The sequence below is a fragment of the Gallus gallus genome, chromosome Z (assembly GCF_016699485.2).
Source record: "Gallus gallus isolate bGalGal1 chromosome Z, bGalGal1.mat.broiler.GRCg7b, whole genome shotgun sequence".
Classification (NCBI taxonomy): domain Eukaryota; kingdom Metazoa; phylum Chordata; class Aves; order Galliformes; family Phasianidae; genus Gallus; species Gallus gallus.
This window is the reverse complement of record NC_052572.1, coordinates 31,544,244-31,548,924: the sequence shown is the minus strand read 5'-3', so window position 1 is coordinate 31,548,924 and position 4,681 is coordinate 31,544,244. Positions and strand designations below refer to the sequence as shown.

Sequence of the window (4,681 nt, the reverse complement as noted above, 5' to 3'; positions counted from 1 at the left end):
ACAATAAATAGATTGATATGACTTGAGCTCTGTATTTGTTTGAATAAAATTGGAACAATCTAACATCTACATGTGGATAAGCAACAAGCAGCAAGGGCAGACTGAAGCTTATTTGAGAATCCTTCAGTTCCTCTGTGAGTACTGGTTGGTTTATAAGATGTTTTGTGGAGCAGAACAGAAACCCTGACAGTACTTTAATTTAATCTGTAGACCCTGCCAGCCCACAGAGAGCACAGCGGCATTAAATCAAGTTTGTTCTGATTTCCCTTGATCTTTACTTCTCTTCTTCATATTTACTCTGTGCAGTTATAGCTCAGAAAGCTAACCAGCAGTATTTAACAAAGCCAAATAAACTTCTAAAACTTCCCTGTGTTGTATCTTCTCTGATCTTTCCTCAGATCAGACTTCTTTCCAAATTGTTCCAAACTGAATTCACCTTCCCAAAAATGAGAGAAAGAAACTGGTCTTCTTGTAAATCTGTCTCCAGACCTCATTCATGAGTTATGCAGGAGTTGTACCACCACTTTCAGACTGTGAACAGAATAGTGGGGTGTAGGTCTTCTCATGGAGGACTCCTACCTGCTCTTCTCCTTCTGGATTTCCAATGGTATCTCGATCAGCTCACCTCCCAGCCACACATAGTACCTGTGCTCAAATATTCTGTTGTCCTCCCAAGAGATTTGCCTGTAAACACCCAGGCAGATAGGGAGAACAAAGCACCTCCTGTTTCCAGGGGAGGCAAAGTTACAGTCTGGTGTTTGGCAAGCTTTGGGTGCTGGGATGGTTTTGTGTCATCACAATGTGGACTCCCTTCCTCTCCTCCCCAAAAACATGAGACACTCCAGAAACCAAATGTGTGGTAGACCTCTGCTGGAGGCAGTACTGTGAGGGATTATGGGGCTACGATATGGCTTCTAATATAAAAACAAATGAAGTAAGTGTTGCCATCCTCTTGCTCCTCAAAACCACCACCCAGTTCATTGTGGCTGGCAGCTGAGTTTCTCCAGAATCAGTGGGCTAATTTTTGGCTCAGAGACACATGGCGAAGAAAACAGTCCTTCCATTACATCCTGCAGGTGTAGGGGGAAGTTGATATTTGTCCCCTTCCCAGTCTCTACCACTTCAAAGATAACACAGATGTTTAGAGGTTTGTTGATTCTTTTGTTCATGCTGCAGTTGCTATTGTTGCTTTTAGAATCTCACTTGCTAGTGCAAATCTTAATTGCTTCATTTCTCATCAGCGTTGTCCCTTCTCTTTGTCCACTCAGCCCACCTTCTCCTCCATCTCTTCATCCAGACTTGGCAATTTCACTGAGTTGGTAACACAAAGAATCATAGAATTACCAAGTTTGGAAAAGACCCTCAAGATCATCCAGTCCAGCTGCCCACTTACCACCAATATTTCCCCATTCCCTGCCACCTTTGCATAAATCTTGCTCAAAGTGAAACTCTGCTGCAGTAATCTAATCTGGAATGCACTACTCAATTTCAGCAGCTCAGTTGGATCAGCCATTTGCAGAACTTCACAGTTTCTCATCAGCTTTGCAAGGTAAATATAAGCCCCATCAAGACTAGTCTGGAAATATGAGCAATAGTTTCACCATGAAGCCACTCAGAGATGAAAAAAGCTGTAGGAACCCATTGAAAACACCCTACAGACTTCAGTCATTGTTAATTAGCAACTACTGATACCAGTAGTTTTTAGACATTCTTCTGCAATCTGAAAAATTTTACTGACAAAGAAGAAGCCAAATTATTTTTTACCCCATACAAGCAGTGGAAAGTTCACCTCCAGACAGTGTTCTCATGTCACTCCCCTTGACTAGAATTGCAGTGTCCCCCCGGCCTGGTTCAATATTTGTTAAATACAGCATTTATGAAAGACCCTTCTACAGTTACTGTGTCAATACCATAAATAACTACTTTGTGAAGGACATAATTATCCATCAAACTGAAAAGGCTGGCTTAGATGCATCTACTCCCAACCATGTACATTCTCTTTATCAAGAGTTCTTCATTAGGAATGTGCGAGCATCCATGTGCTCATAGAGTGCCTGTTGAGCCCAAGCACTGATACCTCTAGATCAAACAAACTGAGGAATCTCTTAATATTCTTATGCGTCTCATCAAATCTAGCACTTGCCCCTTATGCTGCATCAGCTCCTCTAGTTTGACTTTCAAGTTCCTTTGGTGTTGTGATCAGCTCTGTTTTTAAACTGGACAGTTGCACAGGATTTGTTCTATAGGCTGTCAACTTCCCTGTTAGGCAGTATGTGATGCTAAATACTTAATGCCTTCTCTTCTTCTTTCTCCATCCCAGGAGACACATTTCTTACTCTCTCTTTTTTTTTTCTTTCTTTTTTTTTTTTTCCTGGCTTACTCACTGAGATGCAGTCTTCAGAGTTTGACAATCTGTCAACAGCTTCTTAAAGTATCTGGAGTGGGGGTGGAAAGTTGCTTGAGTTCATGACCACTTTTTCCTGGAACTGAGCTTCTGGGTTCCCCTCACCCACTTTGAAGTTATATTCAAATTTAAAACTTGCTAGATAAAGCCCCGTGTGGATAAAATAATTCTTCCAAAATGTATTCTGGCAACGCTACTCACCTTGTGTTCAGCAGATGCTTTACTTAGAACAATTAATTTGTTTTTTTTTTTTTTTTTTAGTATTCCTTCCCTGTCCTCCTCATGTTCTTTATCTCACAGGTTTTGCTTGTGTATATTGTCTCTCAGTTGTGTAGATGGAAATCTTACTTCAAAGATCAGATTTTTTTCTTTTTGTCCTTCTCATCAATAAACTCCAAAATGCTGAACTTCTTGACCAACTTTCAAACTGGTGATGTAAGACCAAATTCAAATTGAGCAATATATGTGAACATGTGAGACTTAAAAGAATGATTTGCCAACTCATGACCATTGAATCTCTGTTTTAGAGACTTATACTTGAAATTTTGCCAAGGAAAACAACTTTATGAGCTTCTATTACTCTCCATTCCTAAAGAAGGAATGACAGCTCCACTGATAGCACCTCTAAAGTGAACAGTAAGTGGCGTTTTCCTTTCAAATTTAGAATAGATCGGACAAATAAATCTTGGTTTAAAGAAGGATTCTGTTGAAAATTCAGGAGTTTGAGTCTGGTCATATGCTCTGGTACTTCAATAGGCTATTGATAGGCTATTTCATACTATGAAATGCAGTGTTCTGAACAGCATGTAAAAATAGGTGTATTCATGACCTACTACTGGGTAACAGCAGTGCTCTGTGTTATGAATGCTCAGTAATTTTTTTTATAAATAGAGTTGTATGGATAAAGGCCAGACTCATGGAGTCTTATTCCCTTCCTGCCTATTTTAGTTTCATTCTTTTGTAAATTCTTGTAACTATGTAGGATTCAGTTATTTATACCTTCGGTAGCAACACAAGAACGAAACAAATCTCATCACCAAAAAAGGAGGCACAAATTTATGCAGTCTTTTTTTTTCCCTATAATTAATACCTAAACACATCTTCAAATTTGTACTCTGTGCTTCAGGCAGGTGTATGGTCACAGTGCCCAGCAGGAATGGCTTAGAATTGGGCTGACTTCAATTTGGGAGCTGTTTTGCTGAACACTGACCCCAAGCAAGTTTCATCCCTCCTCCCCTCCTGCCTGATTTTACAAGATAGATGAACACAGGTAGATTTCCAGTCACGTATTATAGATTCTGCCTTTTAGCCTTTGTGCTTATCTTCTTTCTTTAAAACAAATTCTGCAAAAGACTCTGCAGTTCCCCTTCCCTCTGAAGATAATCATTGTTCCTTGCTTTTCTTCTCCTTCTGGAAAACTCCATCGACTGCAATGCAGTCCATTCTGCTGGAACTGGCTGCTCTTTGCAAGTAGATGAAGTGAAGATTTATTATCATTAGAACACATGGAAATTGGAAAATGGACTAATGGAAACCATTAATGTCCTCCTCTCAACAATCAGATGAATGGTGGATCAATGCAGTATATTAATGGATTGGAAATGATTTAAGACAATATAAACATTAAGTCCCAGATATTAGATGGGAAGAAAGCAAGCAAGACTAAGATATTACTCTATTATATATATACGAAAAAAATAAAATACCATCCTCTAAGATGTATTTCCTGTCCAGCATTTTGATTTCTTTGCAGAGGTAATATTGAAAAACTGTACTGTATCTTTCCATATTACCACCTAACATTGAAATGAATGTCTTTCCACTTACAAAAGCAAATAATATTGTAAGCCTGTAACAACAAATAAATTCTGTGTCACGTATTCTGCAGGTAAAATAATAACAGTAGTCAGTTTGCAGAAAATAATTGCGTTGCTTTTTGGTTTGCTCTTTTTTTTTTTTTTTTTTTTTAATATCAGTGGCTCTTTTGTTTGCAGTTTATGCACAACACTGTAAAAAGAAATGATTAAATATGATTGATGTAACAGTTGCAGTCCCCACACACAGTCTACAGAAACCTCAAAGGAAAACCTCAAAGAGAAAAAAAAGAAATCTAAACAAAAATTACTTTACGATAACCTGGCATTGTGCATAAAAATAAAATAATGTCTCTAAGTGAACAATTCTTAAGCTTTAGATCCTAATTAAGTTTTTAATATTGCCACATGCTTTGGAAAATATTAGAAGCTTTATGATTCAAGAAGCTTTTCTTCTCAAATA

At 38.3% G+C, this 4,681-nt stretch overlaps 1 long non-coding RNA gene across 1 annotated transcript; it reads left to right on the top strand.

The window, feature by feature from the left end:
• The first annotated feature begins 818 nt into the window (after nucleotides 1-818).
• On the top strand, nucleotides 819-4,290 carry LOC121108530. The gene is made up of 4 exons (XR_005843069.2): nucleotides 819-934; nucleotides 2,932-3,040; nucleotides 3,531-3,674; nucleotides 3,843-4,290. It is a non-coding gene; the product is annotated as an uncharacterized LOC121108530 (long non-coding RNA).
• Nucleotides 4,291-4,681: the final 391 nt, after the last annotated feature.